Genomic DNA, 23,613 nt, shown 5'->3' on the forward strand with positions numbered 1-23,613 from the left:
ACGAGGCGGACAGGGCTCCTCTGGATGTGTGCGGGACCCACGTGCTTCCTCTCGAGTGGAGACGGGTATGTCGGGGAACTTCTTGAGTTGCAGCAAGGGTGTGAAGGACCCTTAGGAAGTTCCAGTTGTTAGACGTGATTAGCCTCGAGAAGCCTCAGCGGAAATGGGCCTCATCTCGCCTGGAGGGCAAAACCTCCTGGATTTTCTCGAGTTGCGGCAGGTGCTCTCGACTTACGACGGGACCTCAGGGACCCGCTCTGGTGGCCTCAGGAAAGGCCAGTCCCCATGCGAGTTCCTCGCGGGCCTCTCGGGATTCCTCTCCCGTCGATGCCGGGGCCTAAGACCTTGTGTGCAGTCGGGGCCGGAACCTGAGGATTCCTCTCCAGTGCTGACATGGATCTTGGGGTACTTCTGGAGTCTCCCCAGGGGAGTCAGTCCTCGTCTCGAATGCGGGCATGCACTTGCGCTTTCCTCCAGAGCGGTAGCAGCAGTGTCACGCAGTTCGCCGCGTGGATCAAAGGATCTATGTTTTTCCCTCGAGTCTTTCCCACGAGGCTGTCCCAGGAGGCTTACCCACAGGGCTGTTCCACGTGCACACGTGGTGGGAGTCGATCCTCGGCTTGAACGTCAAGGCAGTGCAGGGAAAACAGGTTCCTCTGGGATGGACTGACACATCTGGGGGACTTTTGGAATGGTGGCACGACCCTGGAGTTCCTCTCGCCTTTCCTGTGGAGAGCGCCTCCTCTTGAGATGCGAAGGGAACGCCGGGAATTCTTTCCGTACGAAACAGTGATAGGATCCCTCATCTCGAACTAGGAGGCGGAAACGGGGCTCCCCTGGATGTGTGCGGCACCCCACGGACTTCCTCTCGAGTGGAGACGGGTATGTCGCGGAACTGCTTGAGTTGCAGCAAGGGTGTGAAGGACCCATTGGAAGTTCCAGTGGTTAGATGTGATTAGCCTCGAGAAGCCTCAGCGGAAATGGGCCTCATCTCGCCTGGAGGGCAAAACGTCCTGGATTTACTCGAGTTGCGGCAGGTGCTCTCGACTTATGACGGGGACCTCAGAGACCCGCTCTGGTGGCCTCAGGAAAGGCCAGTCCCCATGCGAGTTCCTCGGGGGCCTATCGGGATTCCTCTCCCGTCGATGCCGGGGCCTAAGACCTTGTGTGGAGTCGGGGCCGGAACCTGAGGATTACTCTCCAGTGCTGACATGGATCTTGGGGTACTTCTGGAGTCTCCCCAGTGGAGTCAGTCCTCGTCTCGAATGCGGGCATGCACTTGCGCTTTCCTCCAGAGCGGTAGCAGCAGTGTCAGGCAGTCCGCCGCGTGGATCAAAGGATCTATGGTTTTCCCTCGAGTCTTTCCCACGAGGCTTTCCCACGAGGCTTTCCCACAGGGCTGTCCCACGTGCACACGTGGTGGGAGTCGATCCTCGGCTTGAACGTCAAGGCAGTACAGGGAAAAGAGGTTCCTCTGGAATAGACTGACACATCTGGGGTCTCTTGGAATGGTGGCACGACCCTGGAGTTTCTCTCGCCTTTCCTTTGGAGAGCGCCTCCTCTTGAGATGCGACGGGAACGCCGGGAATTCTTTCCCTACGAAACAGGGAAAGGATCCCTCATTTCGAGCTACGAGGCGTACGGGGCTCCTCTGGATGTGTGCGGGACCCACGTGCTTCCTCTCGAGTGGAGACGGGTATGTCGGGGAACTTCTTGAGTTGCAGCAAGGGTGTGAAGGACCCTTAGGAAGTTCCAGTGGTTAGACGTGATTCGCCTCGAGAAGCCTCAGCGGAAATGGGCCTCATCTCGCCTGGAGGGCAAAACCTCCTGGATTTTCTCGAGTTGCGGCAGGTGCTCTCGACTTACGACGGGACCTCAGGGACCCGCTCTGGTGGCCTCAGGAAAGGCCAGTCCCCATGCGAGTTCCTCGCGGGCCTCTCGGGATTCCTCTCCCATCGATGCCGGGGCCTAAGACCTTGTGTGGAGTTGGGGCCGGAACCTGAGGATTAATCTCCAGTGCTGACATGGATCTTGGGGTACTTCTGGAGTCTCCCCAGGGGAGTCAGTCCTCGTCTCGAATGCGGGCATGCACTTGCGCTTTCCTCCAGAGCGGTAGCAGCAGTGTCACGCAGTCCGCCGCGTGGATCAAAGGATCTATGGTTTCCCCTCGAGTCTTTCCCACGAGGCTTTCCCACGAGGCTTTCCCACGAGGCTTTCCCCCAGGGCTGTCCCACGTGCACACGTGGTGGGAGTCGATCCTCGGCTTGAACGTCAAGGCAGTGCAGGGAAAACAGGTTCCTCTGGAATGGACTGACACATCTGGGGGACTCTTGGAATGGTGGTACGACCCTGGAGTTCCTCTCGCCTTTCCTGTGGAGAGCGCCTCCTGTTGAGATGCGACGGGAACGCCGGGAATCTTTCCCTACGAAACAGGGAAAGGATCCCTCATCTCGAGCTAGGAGGCGGAAACGGGGCTCCCCTGGATGTGTGCGGGACCCCACGTGCTTCCTCTCGAGTGGAGACGGGTATGTCGGGGAACTTCTTGAGTTGCAGCAAGGGTGTGAAGGTCCCTTTGGAAGTTCCAGTGGTTAGACGTGATTGGCCTCGAGAAGCCTCATCGGAAATGGGCCTCATCTCGCCTGGAGGGCAAAACCTCCTGGATTTTCTGGAGTTGCGGCAGGTGCTCTCGACTTACGACTGGGACCTCAGGGACCCGCTCTGGTGGCCTCAGGAAAGGCCAGTCCCCATGCGAGTTCCACCGGGGCCTCTCGGGATTCCCCTCCCGTCTATGCCGGGGCCTAAGACCGTTGTGGAGTCGGGGCCGGAACCTGAGGATTCCTCTCCAGTGCTGACATGGATCTTGGGCTACTTCTGGAGTCTCCCCAGGGGAGTCAGTCCTCGTCTCGAATGCGGGCATGCACTTGGGCTTTCCTCCAGAGCGGTAGCAGCAGTGTCACGCAGTCCACCGCGTGGATCAAAGGATCTATGGCTTTCCCTCGAGTCTTTCCCACGAGGCTTTCCCACGAGGCTTTCCCACAGGGCTGTCCCACGTGCACACGTGGTGGGAGTCGATCCTCGGCTTGAACGTCAAGGCAGTGCAGGGAAAACAGGTTCCTCTGGAATGGACTGACACATCTGGGGGACTCTTGGAATGGTGGCACGACCCTGGAGTTCCTCTCGCCTTTCCTGTGGAGAGCGCCTCCTCTTGAGATGCGACGGGAACGCCGGGAATCTTTCCCTACGAAACAGGGAAAGGATCCCTCATCTCGAGCTAGGAGGCGGAAACGGGGCTCCCCTGGATGTGTGCGGGACCCCACGTGCTTCCTCTCGAGTGGAGACGGGTATGTCGGGGAACTTCTTGAGTTGCAGCAAGGGTGTGAAGGTCCCTTTGGAAGTTCCAGTGGTTAGACGTGATTGGCCTCGAGAAGCCTCATCGGAAATGGGCCTCATCTCGCCTGGAGGGCAAAACTTCCTGGATTTTCTGGAGTTGCGGCAGGTGCTCTCAACTTACGACTGGGACCTCAGGGACCCGCTCTGGTGGCCTCAGGAAAGGCCAGTCCCCATGCGAGATCCTCGGGGGCCTCTCGGGATTCCTCTCCCGTCGATGCCGAGGCCTAAGACCTTGTGTGGAGTCGGGGCCAGAACCTGAGGATTCCTCTCCAGTGCTGACATGGATCTTGGGGTACTTCTGGAGTCTCCCCAGGGGAGTCAGTCCTCGTCTCGAATGCGGGCATGCACTTGCGCTTTCCTCCAGAGCGGTAGCAGCAGTGTCACGCAGTCCGCCGCGTGGATCAAAGGATCTATGTTTTTCCCTCGAGTCTTTCCCACGTGGCTTTCCCACGAGGCTTTCCCACAGGGCTGTCCAACCTGCACACGTGGTGGGAGTCGATCCTCGGCTTGAACGTCAAGGCAGTGCAGGTAAAACAGGTTCCTCTTGAATGGACTGACATATCTGGGGGACTCTTGGAATGGTGGCACGACCCTGGAGTTCCTCTCGCCTTTCCTGTGGAGAGCGCCTCCTCTTGAGATGCGACGGGAACGCCGGGAATTGTTTCCCTACGAAACAGGGAAAGGATCCCTCATCTCGAGCTAGGAGGCGGAAACGGGGCTCCACTGGATGTGTGCGGGAACCCACGTGCTTACTCTTGAGTGCAGACGGGTATGTCGCGGAACTCCTTGAGTTACAGCAAGGGTGTGAAGGAACCTTTGGAAGTTCCAGTGGCTAGATCTGATTAGCCTCGAGAAGCCTCAGCGGAAATGGGCCTCATCTCGCCTGGAGGGCAAAACCTCCAGGATTTTCTCGAGTTGCGGCAGGTGCTCTCAACTTAAGATGGGGACCTCAGGGACCCGCTCTGGTGGCCTCAGGAAAGGCCAGTCCCCATGCGAGTTCCTCGGGGTCCTCTCGGGATTCCTCTCCCGTCAATGCCGGGGCCTAAGACCTTGTGTGGAGTCGGGGCCAGAACCTGAGGATTCCTCTCCAGTGCTGACATGGATCTTGGGGTACTTCTGGAGTCTCCCCAGGGGAGTCAGTCCTCGTCTCGAATGCGGGCATGCACTTGCGCTTTCCTCCAGAGCGGTAGCAGCAGTGTCACGCAGTCCGCCGCGTGGATCAAAGGATCTATGGTTTTCCCTCGAGTCTTTCCCACGAGGCTTTCCCACGAGGCTTTCCCACAGGGCTGTCCCACGTGCACACGTGGTGGGAGTCGATCCTCGGCTTGAACGTCAAGGCAGTGCAGGGAAAACAGGTTCCTCTGGAATGGACTGACACATCTGGGGGACTCTTGGAATGGTGGCACGACCCTGGAGTTCCTCTCGACTTTCCTGTGGAGAGTGCCTCCTCTTGAGATGCGACGGAAACGCCGGGAATTCTTTCCCTCCGAAACAGGGAAAGGTCCCTCATCTCGAAAGAGGAGGCGGAAACGGGGCTCCTCTGGATGTGTGCGGGACCCCACGTGCTTCCTCTCTAGTGGAGACGGGAATGTCGCGGAACTGCTTGAGTTGTAGCAAGGGTTTGAAGGACCCTTTGGAAGTTCCAGTAGTTAGATGTGATTGGCCTCGAGAAGCCTCAGAGGAAATGGGCCTCATCTCGCCTGGAGGGCAAAACCTCCTGGATTTTCTCGAGTTGCGGCAGGTGCTCTCGACTTACGACGGGGACCTCAGGGACCCGCTCTGGTGGCCTCAGGAAAGGCCAGTCCCCATGCGAGTTCCTCGGGGGCCTCTCTGGATTCCTCTCCCATCGATGCCGGGGCCTAAGACCTTGTGTGGAGTTGGGGCCGGAACCTGAGGATTAATCTCCAGTGCTGACATGGATCTTGGGGTACTTCTGGAGTCTCCCCAGGGGAGTCAGTCCTCGTCTCGAATGCGGGCATGCACTTGCGCTTTCCTCCAGAGCGGTAGCAGCAGTGTCACGCAGTCCGCCGCGTGGATCAAAGGATCTATGGTTTCCCCTCGAGTCTTTCCCACGAGGCTTTCCCACGAGGCTTTCCCACGAGGCTTTCCCCCAGGGCTGTCCCACGTGCACACGTGGTGGGAGTCGATCCTCGGCTTGAACGTCAAGGCAGTGCAGGGAAAACAGGCTCCTCAGGAATGGACTGACACATCTGGGGGTCTCTTGGAATGGTGGCACGACTCTGGAGATCCTCTCCCCTTTCCTGTTGAGAGCGCCTCCTCTTGAGATGCGACGGAACGCCGGGAATTCTTTCCCTACGAAACAGGGAAAGGATCCCTCATCTCGAGCTACGAGGCGGAAACGGGGCTCCCTGGATGTGTGCGGGAACCTCGTGCTTCCCCTCGAGTGGAGACGGTTATGTCGGGGAACTTCTTGAGTTGCAGCAAGGGTGTGAAGGACTCTTTGGAAGTTCCAGTGGTTAGATGTGATTAGCCTCGAGAAGCCTCAGCGGAAATGGGCGTCATCTCGCCTGGAGGGCAATACCTCCTGGAATTTCTCGAGTTGCGGCAGGTGCTCTCGACTTACGACGGGGACCTCAGGGACACGCTCTGGTGGCCTCAGGAAAGGCCAGTCCCCATGCGAGTTCCTCGGGGGCCTCTCGGGATTCCTTTCCCGTCGATGCCGGGGCCTAAGACCTTGTGTGGAGTCGGGGCCGGAACCTGAGGATTCCTCTTCAGTGCTGACATGGATCTAGGGGTACTTCTGGAGTCTCCCCAGGGGAGTCAGTCCTCGTCTCGAATGCGGGCATGCACTTGCGCTTTCCTCCAGAGCGGTAGCAGCAGTGTCAGGCAGTCCGCCGCGTGGATGAAAGGATCTATGGTTTCCCCTCGAGTCTTTCCCACGAGGCTTTCCCACGAGGTTTTCCCACGAGGCTTTCCCACAGGGCTGTCCCACCTGCACACGTGGTGGGAGTCGATCCTCGGCTTGAACGTCAATGCAGTGCAGGGAAAACAGGTTCCTCTGTAATGGACTGACACATCTGGGGGTCTCTTGGAATGGTGGCACGACTCTGGAGATCCTCTCCCCTTTCCTGTTGAGAGCGCCTCCTCTTGAGATGCGATGGGAACGCCGGGAATTCTTTCCCTGCGAAACAGGGAAAGGATCCCTCATCTCGAGCTAGGAGGCGGTAACGGGGCTCCCCTGGATGTGTGCGGGAACCCACGTGCTTCCTCTCGAGTGGAGACGGGTATATCGCGGAAATTCTTGAGTTGAAGCAAGGGTGTGAAGGACCCTTTGGAAGTTCCAGTGGTTAGATGTGATTGGCCTCGAGAAGCCTCAGCTGAAATGGGCCTCATCTCGCCTGGAGGGCAAAACCTCCTGGATTTTCTCGAGTTGCGGCAGGTGCTCTCGACTTATGACGGGGACCTCAGGGACCCGCTCTGCTGGCCTCAGGAAAGGCCAGCCCCCATGCGAGTTCCTCGGGGGCCTCTCGGGATTCCTCTCCAGTCGATGCCGGGGCCTAAGACCTTGTGTGGAGTCGGGGCCGGAACCTGAGGATTCCTCTCCAGTGCTGACATGGACCTTGGGGTACTTCTGGAGTCTCCCCAGGGGAGTCAGTCCTCGTCTCGAATGGGGGCATGCACTTGTGCTTTCCTCCAGAGCGGTAGGAGCAGTGTCACGCAGTCCGCCGCGTGGATCAAAGGATCTATGGTTTTCCCTCGAGTCTTTCCCATGAGGCTTTCCCACGAGGCTTTCCCACAGGGCTGTCCCACGTGCACACGTGGTGGCAGTCAATCCTCGGCTTGAACGTCAAGGCAGTGCAGGGAAAACAGGTTCCTCTGGAATGGACTGACCCATCTGGGGGACTCTTGAAATGGTGGCACGACCCTGGAGTTCCTCTCGCCTTTCCTGTGGAGAGCGCCTCCTCTTGAGATGCGACGGGAACGCCGGGAATTCTTTCCCTACGAAACAGGGAAAGTATCCCTCATCTCGAGCTAGGAGGCGGAAACGGGGCTCCCCTGGATGTGTGCGGGACCCTCGTGCTTCCTCTCGAGTGGAGACGGGTATGTCGGGGAACCTCTTGAGTTGCAGCAAGGGTGTGAAGGACCTTTTGGAAGTTCCAGTGGTTAGATGTGATTAGCCACGAGAAGCCTCAGCGGAAATGGGCCTCATCTCGCCTGGAGGGCAAACCTCCTGGATTTTCTCGAGTTGCGGCAGGTGCTCTCGACTTACGACGGGGACCTCAGGGACCCGCTCTGGTGGCCTCAGGAAAGGCCAGTCCCCATGCGAGTTCCTCGGGGGCCTCTCGGGATTCCTCTCCCGTCGATGCCGGGGCCTAAACCTTGTGTGGAGTCGGGGCCGGAACCTGAGGATTCCTCTCCAGTGCTGACATGGACCTTGGGGTACTTCTGGAGTCTCCCCAGGGGAGTCAGTCCTCGTCTCGAATGCGGGCATGCACTTGCGCTTTCCTCCAGAGCGGTAGGAGAAGTGTCACGCAGTCCGCCGCGTGGATCAAAGGATCTATGGTTTTCCCTCGAGTCTTTCCCACGAGGCTTTCCCACGAGGCTTTCCCACAGGGCTGTCCCACGTGCACACGTGGTGGGAGTCGATCCTCGGCTTGAACGTCAAGGCAGTGCAAGGAAAACAGGTTTCTCTGGAATGGACTGACACATCTGGGGGACTCTTGGAATGGTGGCACGACCCTGGAGTTTCTCTCGCCTTTCCTGTGGAGAGCGCCTCTTCTTGAGATGCGACGGGAACGCCGGGAATTCTTTCACTAGGAAACAGGGAAAGGATCCCTCATCTCGAGCTAGGAGGCGGAACCGGGGCTCCCCCGGATGTGTGCGGGACCCTCGTGCTTCCTCTCGAGTGGAGACGGGTATGTCGGGGAACTTCTGGACTTGCAGCAAGGGTGTGAAGGACCCTTTGGAAGTTCCAGTGGTTAGATGTGATTAGCCTCGAGAAGCCTCAGCGGAAATGGGCCTCATCTCGCCAGGAGGGCAAAACCTCCTGGATTTTCTCGAGTTGCGGCAGGTGCTCTCGACTTACGACGGGGACCTCAGGGACCCGCTCTGGTGGCCTCAGGAAAGGCCAGTCCCCATGCGAGTTCCTCGGGGGCCTCTCGGGATTCCTCTCCCGTCGATACCGGGGCCTAAGACCTTGTGTGGAGTCGGGGCCGGAACCTGAGGATTCCACTCCAGTGCTGACATGGATCTTGGGGTACTTCTGGAGTCTCCCCTGGGGAGTCAGTCCTCGTCTCGAATGCGGGCATGCACTTGTGCTTTCCTCCAGAGCGGTAGCAGCAGTGTCACGCAGTCTGCCGCGTGGATCAAAGGATCGATGGTTTTCCCTCGAGTCTTTTCCACGAGTCTTTCCCACGAGGCTTTCCCACAGGGCTGTCCCACGTGCACACGTGGTGGGAGTCGATCCTCGGCTTGAACGTCAAGGCAGTGCAGGGAAAACAGGTTCCTCTGGAATGGACTGACACATCTGGGGGTCTCTTGGAATGGTGCCACGACCCTGGAGTTCCTCTCGCCTTTCCTGTGGAGAGCGCCTCCTCTTGAGATGCGACGGGAACGCCGGGAATTCTTTCCCTACGAAACAGGGAAAGGATCCCTCATCTCGAGCTAGGAGGCGGAAACGGGGCTCCCCTGGATGTGTGCGGGACCCCACGTGCTTCCGCTCGTGTGGAGACCGGTATGTCGGGGAACTTCTAGAGTTGCAGCAAGGGTGTGAAGGACCCTTAGGAAGTTCCAGTGGTTAGACGTGATTAGCCTCGAGAAACCTCAGCGGAAATGGGCCTCATCTCGCCTGGAGGGCAAAACCTCCTGGATTTTCTCGAGTTGCGGCAGGTGCTCTCGACTTACGACGTGGACCTCAGGGACCCGCTTTGGTGGCCTCAGGAAAGGCCAGTTCCCATGCGAGTTCCTCAGGGGCCTCTCGGGATTCCTCTCCCGTCGATGCCGGGGCCTAAGACCTTGTGTGGAGTCGGGGCCGGAACCTGAGGATTTCTCTCCAGTGCTGACATGGATCTTGGGGTACTTCTGGATTCTGCCCAGGGGAGTCAGTCCTCGTCTCGAATGCGGGCATGCACTTGGGCTTTCCTCCAGAGCGGTAGCAGCAGTGTCACGCAGTCCACCGCGTGGATCAAAGGATCTATGGCTTTCCCTCGAGTCTTTCCCACGAGGCTTTCCCACGAGGCTTTCCCACAGGGCTGTCCCACGTGCACACGTGGTGGGAGTCGATCCTCGGCTTGAACGTCAAGGCAGTGCAGGGAAAACAGGTTCCTCTGGAATGGACTGACACATCTGGGGGACTCATGGAATGGTGGCACGACCCTGGAGTTCCTCTCGCCTTTCCTGTGGAGAGCGCCTCCTCTTGAGATGCGACGGGAACGCCGGGAATCTTTCCCTACGAAACAGGGAAAGGATCCCTCATCTCGAGCTAGGAGGCGGAAACGGGGCTCCCCTGGATGTGTGCGGGACCCCACGTGCTTCCTCTCGAGTGGAGACGGGTATGTCGGGGAACTTCTTGAGTTGCAGCAAGGGTGTGAAGGTCCCTTTGGAAGTTCCAGTGGTTAGACGTGATTGGCCTCGAGAAGCCTCATCGGAAATGGGCCTCATCTCGCCTGGAGGGCAAAACTTCCTGGATTTTCTGGAGTTGCGGCAGGTGCTCTCAACTTAAGACTGGGACCTCAGGGACCCGCTCTGGTGGCCTCAGGAAAGGCCAGTCCCCATGCGAGTTCCTCGGGGGCCTCTCGGGATTCCTCTCCCGTCGATGCCGAGGCCTAAGACCTTGTGTGGAGTCGGGGCCGGAACCTGAGGATTCCTCTTCAGTGCTGACATGGATCTAGGGGTACTTCTGGAGTCTCCCCAGGGGAGTCAGTCCTCGTCTCGAATGCGGGCATGCACTTGCGCTTTCCTCCAGAGCGGTAGCAGCAGTGTCAGGCAGTCCGCCGCGTGGATGAAAGGATCTATGGTTTCCCCTCGAGTCTTTCCCACGAGGCTTTCCCTCGAGGTTTTCCCACGAGGCTTTCCCACAGGGCTGTCCCACGTGCACACGTGGTGGGAGTCGATCCTCGGCTTGAACGTCAAGGCAGTGCAGGGAAAACAGGTTTCTCTGGAATGGACTGACACATCTGGGGGACTCTTGGAATGGTGGCACGACCCTGGAGTTTCTCTCGACTTTCCTGTGGAGAGCGCTTCTTCTTGAGATGCGACGGGAACGCCGGGAATTCTTTCACTAGGAAACAGGGAAAGGATCCCTCATCTCGAGCTAGGAGGCGGAACCGGGGCTCCCCCGGATGTGTGCGGGACCCTCGTGCTTCCTCTCGAGTGGAGACGGGTATGTCGGGGAACTTCTGGACTTGCAGCAAGGGTGTGAAGGACCCTTTGGAAGTTCCAGTGGTTAGATGTGATTAGCCTCGAGAAGCCTCAGCGGAAATGGGCCTCATCTCGCCAGGAGGGCAAAACCTCCTGGATTTTCTCGAGTTGCGGCAGGTGCTCTCGACTTACGACGGGGTCTCAGGGACCCGCTCTGGTGGCCTCAGGAAAGGCCAGTCCCCATGCGAGTTCCTCGGGGGCCTCTCGGGATTCCTCTCCCGTCGATACCGGGGCCTAAGACCTTGTGTGGAGTCGGGGCCGGAACCTGAGGATTCCACTCCAGTGCTGACATGGATCTTGGGGTACTTCTGGAGTCTCCCCTGGGGAGTCAGTCCTCGTCTCGAATGCGGGCATGCACTTGTGCTTTCCTCCAGAGCGGTAGCAGCAGTGTCACGCAGTCCGCCGCGTGGATCAAAGGATCGATGGTTTTCCCTCGAGTCTTTTCCACGAGTCTTTCCCACGAGGCTTTCCCACAGGGCTGTCCCACGTGCACACGTGGTGGGAGTCGATCCTCGGCTTGAACGTCAAGGCAGTGCAGGGAAAACAGGTTCCTCTGGAATGGACTGACACATCTGGGGGTCTCTTGGAATGGTGCCACGACCCTGGAGTTCCTCTCGCCTTTCCTGTGGAGAGCGCCTCCTCTTGAGATGCGACGGGAACGCCGGGAATTCTTTCCCTACGAAACAGGGAAAGGATCCCTCATCTCGAGCTAAGAGGCGGAAACGGGGCTCCCCTGGATGTGTGCGGGACCCCACGTGCTTCCTCTCGTGTGGAGACCGGTACGTCGGGGAACTTCTTGAGTTGCAGCAAGGGTGTGAAGGACCATTAGGAAGTTCCAGTGGTTAGACGTGATTAGCCTCGAGAAGCCTCAGCGGAAATGGGCCTCATCTCGCCTGGAGGGCAAAACCTCCTGGATTTTCTCGAGTTGCGGCAGGTGCTCTCGACTTACGACGTGGACCTCAGGGACCCGCTTTGGTGGCCTCAGGAAAGGCCAGTTCCCATGCGAGTTCCTCAGGGGCCTCTCGGGATTCCTCTCCCGTCGATGCCGAGGCCTAAGACCTTGTGTGGAGTCGGGGCCGGAACATGAGGATTTCTCTCCAGTGCTGACATGGATCTTGGGGTACTTCTGGAGTCTCCCCAGGGGAGTCAATCCTCGTCTCGAATGCGGGCATGCACTTTCGCTTTCCTCCAGAGCGGTAGCAGCAGTGTCACGCAGTCCGCCGCGTGGATCAAAGGATCTATGGTTTTCCCTCGAGTCTTTCCCACGAGGCTTTCCCAAGAGGCTTTCCCACAGGGCTGTCCCACGTGCACAGGTGGTGGGAGTCGATCCTCGGCTTGAATGTCAAGGCAGTGCAGGGAAAACAGGTTCCTCTGGAATGGACTGACACATCTGGGTTACTCTTGGAATGGTGGCACGACCCTGGAGATCCTCTCGCCTTTCCTGTGGAGAGCGCCTCCTCTTGAGATGCGACGGGAACGCCGGGAATTCTTTCCCTTGGAAACAGGGAAAGGATCCCTCATCTCGAGCCAGGAGGCGGAACCGGGGCTCCCCCGGATGTGTGCGGGACCCTCGTGCTTCCTCTCGAGTGGAGACGGGTATGTCGGGGAACTTCTGGACTTGCAGCAAGGGTGTGAAGGACCCTTTGGAAGTTCCAGTGGTTAGATGTGATTAGCCTCGAAAGCCTCAGCGGAAATGGGCCTCATCTCGCCTGGAGGGCAAAACCTCTTGGATTTTCTCGAGTTGCGGCAGGTGCTCTCGACTTACGACGGGGACCTCAGGGACCCGCTCTGGTGGCCTCAGGAAAGGCCAGTCCTCATGCGAGTTCCTCGGGGGCCTCTCGGGATTCCTATCCCGTCGATGCCGGGGCCTAAGACCTTGTGTCGAGTGAGGGCCGGACCCTGTGTATTCCTCTCCAGTGCTGACATGGATCTTGGGGTACTTCTGGAGTCTCCCCAGGGGAGTCAGTCCTCGTCTCAAATGTGGGCATGCACTTGCGCTTTCCTACAGAGCGGTAGCAGCAGTGTCACGCAGTCCGCCGCGTGGATCAAAAGATCTATGGTTTTCCCTCGAGTCTTTCCCACGAGGCTTTCCCACGAGGCTTTCCCACAGAGCTGTCCCAGGAGCATAAGTTATGGGAGTCGATCCTCAGCTTGAACGTCAAGGCAGTGCAGGGAAAACAGGTTCCTCTGGAATGGACTGACACATCTGGGGGTCTCTTGGAATCGTGGCACGACCCTGGAGTTCCTCGCCCCTTTCCTGTGGAGAGCGTCTCCTCTTGAGATGCGATGGGAACGCCGGGAATTCTTTCCCTACGAAACAGGGAAATGATCCCTCATCTCGAGCTACGAGGCGGAAACGGAGCTCCCCTGGATGTGTGCGGGAACCTCGTGCTTCTTCTCGAGTGGAGACGGGTATGTCGCGGAACTCCTTGAGTTGCAGCAAGGTTGTGAAGGACCCTTTGGAAGTTCCAGTGATTAGATGTGATTAGCCTCGAGAAGCCTCAGCGGAAATGGGCCTCATCTCGCCTGGAGGGCAAAACCTCCTGGAATTTCTCGAGTTGCGGCAGGTGCTCTCGACTTACGACGGGGACCTCAGGGACCCGCTCTGGTGGCCTCAGGAAAGGCCAGTCCCCAGGCGAGCCCCTCGGGGGCCTCTCAGGATTCCTCTCCCGTCGATGCCGGGGCCTAAGACCTTGTGTGGAGTCGGGGCCGGAACCTGAGGATTCCTCTCCAGTGCTGACATGGATCTTGGGGTACTTCTGGAGTCTCCCCAGGGGAGTCAGTTCTCGTCTCGAATGCGGGCATGCACTTGCGCTTTCCTCCAGAGCGGTAGCAGCAGTGTCACGCAGTCCGCCGCGTGGATCAAAGGATCTATGGTTTTCCCTCGAGTCTTTCCCACGAGGCTTTCCCACGAGGCTTTCCCACAGGGCTGTCCCACGTGCACACGTGGTGGGAGTCGATCCTCGGCTTGAACGTCAAGGCAGTGCAGGGAAAACTGGTTCCTCTGGAATGGACTGACACATCTGGGGGACTCTTGGAATGGTGGCACGACCCTGGAGTTCCTCTCGCCTTTCCTGTGGAGAGCGCCTCCTCTTGAGATGCGACGGGAACGGGGGGAATTCTTTCCCTACGAAACAGGGAAAGGATCCCTCATCTCGAGCTAGGAGGCGGAAACGGGGCTCCCCTGGATGTGTGCGGGACCCCACGTGCTTCCTCTCGAGTGGAGACGAGTATGTCGGGGAACATCTTGAGTTGCAGCAAAGGTGTGAAGGACCCTTTGAAAGTTCCAGTGGTTAGATGTGATTAGCCTCGAGAAGCCTCAGCGGAAATGGGCCTCATCTCGCCTGGAGGGCAAAACCTCCTGGATTTTCTCGAGTTGCGGCAGGTGCTCTCGACGTACGTCGGGGACCTCAGGGACCCGCTCTGGTGGCCTCAGGAAAGGCCAGTCCCCATGCGAGTTCCTCAGGGGCCTCTCGGGATTCCTCTCCCGTCGATGCCGGGGCCTAAGACCTTGTGTGGAGTCGGGGCTGGAACCTGAGGATTCCACTCCAGTGCTGACATGGATCTTGGGGTACTTCTGGAGTCTCCCCAGGGGAGTCAGTCCTCGTCTCGAATGCGGGCATGCACTTGCGCTTTCCTCCAGAGCGGTAGCAGCAGTGTCACGCAGTCCGCCGCCTGGATCAAAGGATCTATGGTTTTCCCTCGAGTCTTTCCCACGAGGCTTTCCCACGAGGCTTTCCCACAGGGCTGTCCCACGTGCACACGTGGTGGGACTCGATCCTCGGCTTGAACGTCTAGGCAGTGCAGGGAAAACAGGTTTCTCTGGAATGGACTGACATATCCGGGGGACTCTTGGAATGGTGGCACGACCCTGGAGATCCTCTCGCCTTTCCTGTGGAGAGCGCCTCCTCTTGAGATGCGACGGGAACGCCGGAATTCTTTCCCTACGAAACAGGGAAAGGATCCCTCATCTCGAGCTAAAAGGCGGAAACGGGGCTCCCCTGGATGTGTGCGGGACCCTCGTGCTTCCTCTCGAGTGGAGACGGGTATGTCGGGGAACTTCTTGAGTTGCAGCAAGGGTGTGAAGGACCCTTTGGAAGTTACAGTGGTTAGACGTGATTGGCCTCGAGAAGCCTCAGGGGAACTGGGCCTCATCTCGCCTGGAGGGTAAAACCTCCTGGATTTTCTCGAGTTGCGGCAGGTGCTCTCGACTTACGAAGGGGACCACAGGGACCCGCTCTGGAGGCCTCAGGAAAGGCCAGTCCCCATGCGAGTTCCTCGGGCGCCTCTCGGGATTCCTCTCCCGTCGATGCCGGGGCCTAAGACCTTGTGTGGAGTCGGGGCCCGAACCTGAGGATTCCTCTCCAGTGCTGACATGGATCTTGGGGTATTTCTGGAGTCTCCCCAGGGGAGTCAGTCCTCGTCTCGAATGCGGGCATGCACTTGTGCTTTCCTCCAGAGCGGTAGCAGCAGTGTCACGCAGTCCGCCGCGTGGATCAAAGGATCTATGGTTTTCCCACGAGGCTTTCCCACAGGGCTGTCCCACGTGCACACGTGGTGGGAGTCGATCCTCGGCTTGAACGTCAAGGCAGTGCAGGGAAAACAGGTTCCTCTGGAATGGACTGACACATCTGGGGGACTCTTGGAATGGTGGCAAGACCCTGGAGTTCCTCTCGCCGTTCCTGTGGAGAGCGCCTCCTCTTGAGATGCGACGGGAACGCCGGGAAATCTTTACCTACGAAACAGGGAAAGGAACCCTCATCTCGAGCTAGGAAGCGGAAACGGGGCTCCCCTGGATGTGTGCGGGACCCTCGTGCTTCCTCTCGAGTGGAGACGGGTATGTCGGGGAACTTCTTGAGTTGCAGCAAGGGTGTGAAGGACCCTTTGGAAGTTCCAGTGGTTAGAAGTGATTAGCCTCGAGAAGCCTCAGTGGAAATGGGCCTCATCTCGCCTGGAGGGCAAAACCTCCTGGATTTTCTCGAGTTGTGGCAGGTGCACTCGACTTACGACGGGGACCTCAGGGACCCGCTCTGGTGGCCTCAGGAAAGGCCAGGCCCCATGCGAGTTCCTCTGGGGCCTCTCGGGATTCCTCTCCCGTCGATACCGGGGCCTAAGACCTTGTGTGGAGTCAGGGCCGGAACCTGAGGATTCCACTGCAGTGCTGACATGGATCTTGGGGTACTTCTGGAGTCTAACCAGGGGAGTCAGTCCTCGTCTCGAATGCGGGCATGCACTTGCGCTGTCCTCCAGAGCGGTAGCAGCAGTGTCACGCAGTCCGCCGCGTGGATCAAAGGATCTATGGTTTTCCCTCGAGTCTTTCCCACGAGGCTTTCCCACGAGTCTTTCCCACAGGGCTGTCCCACGTGCTCACGTGGTGGGAGTCGATCCTCGGCTTGAATGTCAAGGCAGTGCAGGGAAAACAGGTTCCTCTGGAATGGACTGACACATCTGGGGGACTCTTGGAATGGTGGCACGACCCTGGAGTTCCTCTCGCCTTTCCTGTGGAGAGCGCCTCCTCTTGAGATGCGACGGGAACGCCGGGAATTCTTTCCCTAGGAAACAGGGAAAGGATCCCTCATCTCGAGCTAGGAGGCGGAACCGGGGCTCCCCCGGATGTGTGCGGGAACCTCGTGCTTCCTCTCGAGTGGAGACGGGTATGTCGGGGAACTTCTGGACTTGCAGCAAGGGTGTGAAGGACCCTTTGGAAGTTCCAGTGGTTAGATGTGATTAGCCTCGAGAAGCCTCAGCGGAAATGGGCCTCATCTCGCCTAGAGGGAAAAACCTCCTGGATTTTCTCGAGTTGCGGCAGGTGCTCTCGACTAACGACGGGGACCTCAGGGACCCGCTCTGGTGGCCTCAGGAAAGGCCAGTCCCCATGCGAGTTCCTCGGGGGCCTCTCGGGATTCCTCTCCCGTCGATACCGGGGCCGAAAACCTTGTGTGGAGTCGGGGCCGGTACCTGAGGATTCCACTCCAGTGCTGACATGGATCTTGGGGTACTTCTGGAGTCTCCCCAGGGGAGTCAGTCCTCGTCTCGAATGCGGGCATGCACTTGCGCTTTCCTCCAGAGCGGTAGCAGCAGTGTCACGCAGTCCGCCGCCTGGATCAAAGGATCTATGGTTTTCCCTCGAGTCTTTCCCACGAAGCTTTCCCACGAGGCTTTCCCACAGGGCTGTCCCACGTGCACACGTGGTGGGAGTCGATCCTCGGCTTGAACGTCAAGGCAGTGCAGGGAAAACAGGTTCCTCTGGAATGGACTGACACATCTGGGGGTCTCTTGGAATGGTGCCACGACCCTGGAGTTCCTCTCGCCTTTCCTGTTGAGCGCCTCCTCTTGAGATGCGACGGGAACGCCGGGAATTCTTTCCCTACGAAACAGGGAAAGGATCCCTCATCTCGAGCTAGGAGGCAGAAACAGGGCTCCCCTGGATGTGTGCAGGACCGCACGTGCTTCCTCTCGAGTGGAGACGGGTATGTCGGGGAACTTCTTGAGTTGCAGCAAGGGTGTGAAGGACCCTTAGGAAGTTCCAGGGGTTAGACGTGATTAGCCTCGAGAAGCCTCAGCGGAAATGGGCCTCATCTCGCCTGGAGGGCAAAACCTCCTGGATTTTCTCGAGTTGCGGCAGGTGCTCTCGACTTACGACGGGGAACTTAGGGACCCGCTCTGGTGGCCTCAGGAAATGCCAGTCCCCATGCGAGTTCCTCAGGGGCCTCTCGGGATTCCTCTCCCGTCGATGCCGGGCCCTAAGACCTTGTGTGGAGTCGGGGCCGGAACCTGAGGATTCCTCTCCAGTGCTGACATGGATCTTGGGGTACTTCTGGAGTCTCCCCAGGGGATTCAGTCCTCGTCTCGAATGCGGGCATGCACTTGCGCTTTCCTCCAGAGCGGTAGCAGCAGTGTCACGCAGTCCGCCGCCTGGATCAAAGGATCTATGGTTTTCCCTTGAGTCTTTCCCACGAGGCTTTCCCACGAGGCTTTCCCACAGGGCTGTCCCACGTGCACACGTGGTGGGAGTCGATCCTCGGCTTGAACGTCAAGGCAGTGCAGGGAAAACTGGTTCCTCTGGAATGGACTGACACATCTGGGGGACTCTTGGAATGGTGGCACGACCCTGGAGTTCCTCTCGCCTTTCCTGTGGAGAGCGCCTCCTCTTGAGATGCGACGGGAACGGGGGGAATTCTTTCCCTACGAACCAGGGAAAGGATCCCTCATCTCGAGCTAGGAGGCGGAAACGGGGCTCCCCTGGATGTGTGCGGGACCCCACGTGCTTCCTCTCGAGTGGAGACGAGTATGTCGGGGAACATCTTGAGTTGCAGCAAAGGTGTGAAAGACCCTTTGAAAGTTCCAGTGGTTAGATGTGATTAGCCTCGAGAAGCCTCAGCGGAAATGGGCCTCATCTCGCCTGGAGGGCAAAACCTCCTGGATTTTCTCGAGTTGCGGCAGGTGCTCTCGACGTACGACGGGGACCTCAGGGACCCGCTCTGGTGGCCTCAGGAAAGGCCAGTCCCCATGCGAGTTCCTCGGGGGCCTCTCGGGATTCCTCTCCCGTCGATGCCGGGGCCTAAGACCTTGTGTGGAGTCGGGGCTGGAACCTGAGGATTCCACTCCAGTGCTGACATGGATCTTGGGGTACTTCTGGAGTCTCCCCAGGGGAGTCAGTCCTCGTCTCGAATGCGGGCATGCACTTGCGCTTTCCTCCAGAGCGGTAGCAGCAGTGTCACGCAGTCCGCCGCCTGGATCAAAGGATCTATGGTTTTCCCTCGAGTCTTTCCCACGAGGCTTTCCCACGAGGCTTTCCCACAGGGCTGTCCCACGTGCACACGTGGTGGGAGTCGATCCTCGGCTTGAACGTCAAGGCAGTGCAGGGAAAACAGGTTCCTCTGGAATGGACTGACACATCTGGGGGACTCTTGGAATGGTGGCAAGACCCTGGAGTTCCTCTCGCCGTTCCTGTGGAGAGCGCCTCCTCTTGAGATGCGACGGGAACGCCGGGAATTCTTTACCTACGAAACAGGGAAAGGAACCCTCATCTCGAGCTAGGAAGCGGAAACGGGGCTCCCCTGGATGTGTGCGGGAACCCATGTGCTTCCTCTCGAGTGGAGTCGGGTATGTCTGGGAACTTCTTGAGTTGCAGCAAGGGTGTGAAGGACCCTTTGGAAGTTCCAGTGTTTAGATGTGATTAGCCTCGAGAAGCCTCAGCGGAAATGGGCCTCATCTCGCCTGGAGGGCAAAACCTCCTGGATTTTCTCGAGTTGCGGCAGGTGCTCTCGACTTACGACGGGGACTTCAGGGACACTCTCTGTTGGCCTCAGGAAAGGCCAGGCCCCATGCGAGTTCCTCGGTGGCCTCTCCAGATTCCTCTCCCGTCGATGCCGGGGCCTAAGACCTTGTGTGGAGTCGGGGCCGGAACCTGAGAATTCCTCTCCAGTGCTGACATGGCTCTTGGGGTACTTCTGGAGTCTCCCCAGGGGAGTCAGTCCTCGTCTCGAATGCGGGCATGCACTTGCGCTTTCCTCCAGAGCAGTAGCAGCAGTGTCACGCAGTTCGCCGCGTGGATCAAAGGATCTATGATTTTCCCTCGAGTCTTTCCCACGAGGCTGTCCCAGGAGGCTTTCCCACAGGGCTGTTGCACGTGCACACGTGGTGGGAGTCGATCCTCGGCTTGAACGTCAAGGCAGTGCAGGGAAAACAGGTTCCTCTGGAATGGACTGACACATCTGGGGGACTTTTGCAATGGTGGCACGACCCTGGAGTTCCTCTCGCCTTTCCTGTGGAGAGCGCCTCCTCTTGAGATGCGAAGGGAACGCCGGGAATTCTTTCCCTACGAAACAGGGAAAGGATCCCTCATTTCGAGCTACGAGGCGGACAGGGCTCCTCTGGATGTGTGCGGGACCCACGTGCTTCCTCTCGAGTGGAGACGGGTATGTCGGGGAACTTCTTGAGTTGCAGCAAGGGTGTGAAGGACCCTTAGGAAGTTCCAGTTGTTAGACGTGATTAGCCTCGAGAAGCCTCAGCGGAAATGGGCCTCATCTCGCCTGGAGGGCAAAACCTCCTGGATTTTCTCGAGTTGCGGCAGGTGCTCTCGACTTACGACGGGACCTCAGGGACCCGCTCTGGTGGCCTCAGGAAAGGCCAGTCCCCATGCGAGTTCCTCGCGGGCCTCTCGGGATTCCTCTCCCGTCGATGCCGGGGCCTAAGACCTTGTGTGCAGTCGGGGCCGGAACCTGAGGATTCCTCTCCAGTGCTGACATGGATCTTGGGGTACTTCTGGAGTCTCCCCAGGGGAGTCAGTCCTCGTCTCGAATGCGGGCATGCACTTGCGCTTTCCTCCAGAGCGGTAGCAGCAGTGTCACGCAGTTCGCCGCGTGGATCAAAGGATCTATGTTTTTCCCTCGAGTCTTTCCCACGAGGCTGTCCCAGGAGGCTTACCCACAGGGCTGTTCCACGTGCACACGTGGTGGGAGTCGATCCTCGGCTTGAACGTCAAGGCAGTGCAGGGAAAACAGGTTCCTCTGGGATGGACTGACACATCTGGGGGACTTTTGGAATGGTGGCACGACCCTGGAGTTCCTCTCGCCTTTCCTGTGGAGAGCGCCTCCTCTTGAGATGCGAAGGGAACGCCGGGAATTCTTTCCGTACGAAACAGTGATAGGATCCCTCATCTCGAACTAGGAGGCGGAAACGGGGCTCCCCTGGATGTGTGCGGCACCCCACGGACTTCCTCTCGAGTGGAGACGGGTATGTCGCGGAACTGCTTGAGTTGCAGCAAGGGTGTGAAGGACCCATTGGAAGTTCCAGTGGTTAGATGTGATTAGCCTCGAGAAGCCTCAGCGGAAATGGGCCTCATCTCGCCTGGAGGGCAAAACGTCCTGGATTTACTCGAGTTGCGGCAGGTGCTCTCGACTTATGACGGGGACCTCAGAGACCCGCTCTGGTGGCCTCAGGAAAGGCCAGTCCCCATGCGAGTTCCTCGGGGGCCTATCGGGATTCCTCTCCCGTCGATGCCGGGGCCTAAGACCTTGTGTGGAGTCGGGGCCGGAACCTGAGGATTACTCTCCAGTGCTGACATGGATCTTGGGGTACTTCTGGAGTCTCCCCAGTGGAGTCAGTCCTCGTCTCGAATGCGGGCATGCACTTGCGCTTTCCTCCAGAGCGGTAGCAGCAGTGTCAGGCAGTCCGCCGCGTGGATCAAAGGATCTATGGTTTTCCCTCGAGTCTTTCCCACGAGGCTTTCCCACGAGGCTTTCCCACAGGGCTGTCCCACGTGCACACGTGGTGGGAGTCGATCCTCGGCTTGAACGTCAAGGCAGTACAGGGAAAAGAGGTTCCTCTGGAATAGACTGACACATCTGGGGTCTCTTGGAATGGTGGCACGACCCTGGAGTTTCTCTCGCCTTTCCTTTGGAGAGCGCCTCCTCTTGAGATGCGACGGGAACGCCGGGAATTCTTTCCCTACGAAACAGGGAAAGGATCCCTCATTTCGAGCTACGAGGCGTACGGGGCTCCTCTGGATGTGTGCGGGACCCACGTGCTTCCTCTCGAGTGGAGACGGGTATGTCGGGGAACTTCTTGAGTTGCAGCAAGGGTGTGAAGGACCCTTAGGAAGTTCCAGTGGTTAGACGTGATTCGCCTCGAGAAGCCTCAGCGGAAATGGGCCTCATCTCGCCTGGAGGGCAAAACCTCCTGGATTTTCTCGAGTTGCGGCAGGTGCTCTCGACTTACGACGGGACCTCAGGGACCCGCTCTGGTGGCCTCAGGAAAGGCCAGTCCCCATGCGAGTTCCTCGCGGGCCTCTCGGGATTCCTCTCCCGTCGATGCCGGGGCCTAAGACCTTGTGTGGAGTCGGGGCCGGAACCTGAGGATTCCTCTCCAGTGCTGACATGGATCTTGGGGTACTTCTGGAGTCTCCCCAGGGGAGTCAGTCCTCGTCTCGAATGCGGGCATGCACTTGCGCTTTCCTCCAGAGCGGTAGCAGCAGTGTCACGCAGTCCGCCGCGTGGAACAAAGGATCTATGGTTTTCCCTCGAGTCTTTCCCACGAGGCTTTCCCACGAGGCTTTCCCACAGGGCTGTCCCACGTGCACACGTGGTGGGAGTCGATTCTCGGCTTGAACGTCAAGGCAGTGCAGGGAAAACAGGTTCCTCTGGAATGGACTGACACATCTGGGGGACTCTTGGAATGGTGGCACGACCCTGGAGTTCCTCTCGCCTTTCCTGTGGAGAGCGCCTCCTCTTGAGATGCGACGGGAACGCCGGGAATTCTTTCCCTACGATACAGGGAAAGGATCCCTCATCTCGAGCTAGGAGGCAAAAGCGGGGCTCCCCTGGATGTGTACGGGACCCCACGTGCTTCCTCTCGAGTGGAGACGGGTATGTCGCGGAACTGCTTGAGTTGCAGCAAGGGTGTGAAGGACCCTTTGGAAGTTCCAGCGGTTAGATGTGATTAGCCTCGAGAAGCCTCAGCGGAAATGGGCCTCATCTCGCCTGGAGGGCAAAACCTCCTGGATTTTCTCGAGTTGCGGCAGGTGCTCTCGACTTACGACGGGGACCTCAGGGACCCGCTCTGGTGGCCTCAGGAAAGGCCAGTCCCCATGCGATTTCCTCGGGGGCCTCTCGGGATTCCTCTCCCTCGATCCCGGGGCCTAAGACCTTGTGTGGAGTCGGGGCCGAAAACTGAGGATTCCTCTCCAGTGCTGACATGGATCTTGGGGTACTTCTGGAGTCTCCCCAGGGGAGTCAGTACTCGTCTCGAATGCGGGCATGCACTTGTGCTTTCCTCCAGAGCTTTACCAGCAGTGTCACGCAGTCCGCCGCGTGGATCAAAGGATCTATGGTTTTCCCTCGAGTCTTTCCCACGAGGCTTTCCCACGAGACTTTCCCACAGGGCTGTACCACGTGCACACGTGGTGGGAGTCGATCCTCGGCTTGAACGTCAAGGCAGTGCAGGGAAAACAGGTTCCTCTGGAATGAACTGACACATCTGGGGGTCTCTTGGAATGGTGACACGACCCTGGAGTTCCTCTCGCCTTTCCTGTGGAGAGTGCCTCCTCTTGAGATGCGACGGGAACGCCGGGAATTCTTTCCCTACGAAACAGGGAAAGGATCCCTCATCTCGAGCTAGGAGGCGGAAACGGGGCTCCCCTGGATGTGTGCGGGACCCCATGTGCTTCCTCTCGAGTGGAGTCGGGTATGTCTGGGAACTTCTTGAGTTGCAGCAAGGGTGTGAAGGACCCTTTGGAAGTTCCAGTGTTTAGATGTGATTAACCTCGAGAAGCCTCAGCGGAAATGGGCCTCATCTCGCCTGGAGGGCAAAACCTCCTGGATTTTCTCGAGTTGCGGCCGGTGCTCTCGACTTACGACGGGGACCTCAGGGACACTCTCTGTTGGCCTCAGGAAAGGCCAGGCCCCATGCGAGTTCCTCGGTGGCCTCTCCAGATTCCTCTCCCGTCGATGCCGGGGCCTAAGACCTTGTGTGGAGTCGGGGCCGGAACCTGAGAATTCCTCTCCAGTGCTGACATGGCTCTTGGGGTACTTCTGGAGTCTCCCTAGGGGAGTCAGTCCTCGTCTCGAATGCGGGCATGCACTTGCGCTTTCCTCCAGAGCAGTAGCAGCAGTGTCACGCAGTTCGCCGCGTGGATCAAAGGATCTATGATTTTCCCTCGAGTCTTTCCCACGAGGCTGTCCCAGGAGGCTTCCCACAGGGCTGTTGCACGTGCACACGTGGTGGGAGTCGATCCTCGGCTTGAACGTCAAGGCAGTGCAGGGAAAACAGGTTCCTCTGGAATGGACTGACACATCTCGTGGACTTTTGCAATGGTGGCACGACCCTGGAGTTCTTCTCGCC

Source organism: Ovis canadensis, chromosome 9, assembly GCF_042477335.2.
Source record: "Ovis canadensis isolate MfBH-ARS-UI-01 breed Bighorn chromosome 9, ARS-UI_OviCan_v2, whole genome shotgun sequence".
Lineage (NCBI taxonomy): Eukaryota > Metazoa > Chordata > Mammalia > Artiodactyla > Bovidae > Ovis > Ovis canadensis.